At 35.9% G+C, this 2,806-nt stretch overlaps 1 protein-coding gene across 2 annotated transcripts in view; it reads right to left on the bottom strand.

The window, feature by feature from the left end:
- LOC106878288 (KICSTOR subunit 2) overlaps positions 1-2,806 on the bottom strand; it is a 56,198-nt gene that overhangs the window by 46,798 nt on the left and 6,594 nt on the right. The window lies entirely within an intron of this gene.

The raw sequence follows: 2,806 nt of genomic DNA, 5'->3' as shown, positions 1-2,806 counted from the left end.
GTGAGTGGTCGATCCTAACCCTGACCCTAAACACGTATTCATTTGCACATGCGGGTTAGGGTTAGGATCGACCACTCAAGACTAGCTAGCGCGGACGCGCGACTGCGCGTTCGGGTCCGCGCTGCTTTAGTAGTACCCACATGGTAAACATTATTTTTAGCAGCAACCTTGCGCAGTATGAATTCATTTACTCTTTGTCATAAAAAAAAAAAAAACATTCTACAGAAAAGAAAAATAGGTCGCTAGCGATGGTGGGAAAGATGTTAAAAAATGGAACTTTGAAGAAAAAATTATTTTTACCAAATATGGAAAGCGACATACGAAAGTTTCTATATTTATTTGCTTTAAATTAGGTATCAGTTTGTTAGGCAGTCGTGTAAGATACTTCTACTTTGGTATTGAGATTAGTTTATTTGGTATAAGAGATTGTGGCGACGGATATCAGACGTAACTCAACGGGAACATACCGTTGCTGCATTTTACATTTTAAAAATTCTTCTACAGAAGAAAATATTTTTTAGGGGGTAAAATTATTACGAGAATGTTCATTATTCAATACTTTCTTTCAGTGTTAGATGTACTATATCTGAAAATTTTCAAAACGGGGCACTATCATGCTATTAGCTGTCAGAAGTGAAAGTGCTCACTGCCTGCTAGTGAAGTATCTGTCTGCCTGCATGCTGGCCTGTCGATTCTTTGGCGACTGACAGCTAATACCATGACTGGCCGGAGCGAGCTATATGTCTGTCTGTCTGTCTCTCTATCTATCTATCTATTACTCGAAAGTTCGCGCGTCCGCGCTAGCTAGTCGTGAGTAGAAAACACAAATTTAATATAAAAACATATTTCCTGAAATTGCAAATTATTTAAAATATAAAAATATAATTTTCAACAGAGAGAATTTATCAAAATAGAAAACAAATGAAGTTTGAAGTTTAAAAATAATAGGATCGACCACTCACGACTAGCTAGCGCGGACGCGCGAACTTTCGAGTAATAGATAGATAGATAGAGAGACAGACAGACAGACATATAGCTCGCTCCGGCCAGTCATGGTATTAGCTGTCAGTCGCCAAAGAATCGACAGGCCAGCAACAGGCAGACAGACAGATACTTCACTAGCATTGAGCACTTTCACTTCTGACAGCTAATAGCATGATAGTGCCCAAAACGGTGCTAGATTTGGCCTTTACTCAAGAGTGCTAAGATTGTCTTCCGCTAAACGTGTATACAATCAACAAGCCAGTGTCTTCATATTTTAGTATGAAAGACAAGAATTCGTTATTAAAAGTTCATCAATGGGGTCCGTGATGCACAATTACACTACAAGAGTACCTGATTCATTTTCGTAACGTAAAATAAGGCCATGTGTTTCAAAAGAAGCGAGTAGAAAATTAATTTTATTCAGTTATAATTGTGGATTGGGTTCAATCTCAGCAACAATTTGTTTGTTTGGCACCGGCCGGCATTTTTCTCGGCACCCCCCCCCATCCCCAAATACTATCCGGCTCCCTATTTTTACCTAACTATCAATCACAATGAACTGGTTTCAATAATGTTCCAGTTCAACAAGGTTAAATAACTTTTTAAATGAGAGAAATTAATCCACTTTTTTCATCACAGCCGGAGATTAAATTAGAGAAAAAAGGAAAATGCCATTCGTCGAATATTACGAGAGCATTGAAACGTTAAAAAAATAGAATTTGTTCTCAACCACCAAGAACTCGAACGTTTTCTTATTAGGACTTGTGCTAGTTAGTCAAGATCTTAGTCCCCTATGCCTTAATCTGTATTTCTCTTATTCTGAAGTTCCGTTCAAGACTGAATCCTGAAGAGAAGTTAGTGATCCAATCTCTTCTTCAAACTTGTTGCTGTACAAGGTTCTCTCCTTGATTATTTATTTTATTTTTCTCATTTTATAATCTTACTAACCGAGCTAAAAGCTCCTTCCAAGTATCTACTACACATTGTGTGGTAAATACAAATGTTCATATAGAACAGTAATAGCACCATTAATATCTTCAGTGAACTGGTTAAACCTTTCAGCAGCGATTTGAGATACTCGAATCCGTCTATCAGGATCACAAAGACTTATTCTTCAACTGTTCTTCATCTTTATATGCATAAACATATAATCTCTTCGTGACAATTGGCTGTCGGATTGTGACAACGAACATCATCGCACAGATCACGGTGCAGTATATGGAAATACAAGAAAAGGTGGTGGGCTTTGTATTATGCTATTAACCGGTGAGCATTTTGTTTATCCCGTCACTGAAGACATTTAAAACAGCATACGAGGCTAACAATGAAGATAAGGCTGATCCGAACCACAAAGGGGACATTTCGCAGCATATTGTTGAAGTCCCATGATAAAAGGATTCCAGTCTGTCGCTGCTACAACGGTTTTTTATGTGCGGATCTATATAATAACCGCTACAACAATAGTAATCGCAAACATTAAATTTTGTAAAGAATCAAACAAGAATATTTCAAATATATTTAACGAATTTTTTAAGAGTCACAATTTTTATATAAAACATTTTAGATTTATCCAATGTAGCAGTGATTACTTTAGATTGAGCTTTTTTTTTTTTTTTAATATCTATTCATATTTTGACTTCTTTTTGTAAAGATGGTGAAACAAAAATTTCTGCACAAACTTTCGAAGAGTCTGGGATTCAATATCTATAATAGATAGACATTAAAAGCATTTGAAACATTATTTGTTGCTTTAGAAAATTTAATGACGTTCGTGTCCAATATTTTTTAATATCTTATTTTATATTAATTTTGTTATATAAAG

This window comes from Octopus bimaculoides, chromosome 3 (assembly GCF_001194135.2).
Source record: "Octopus bimaculoides isolate UCB-OBI-ISO-001 chromosome 3, ASM119413v2, whole genome shotgun sequence".
Classification (NCBI taxonomy): Eukaryota; Metazoa; Mollusca; class Cephalopoda; order Octopoda; family Octopodidae; genus Octopus; species Octopus bimaculoides.
This window is presented reverse-complemented; position numbering and strand designations above follow the sequence as displayed.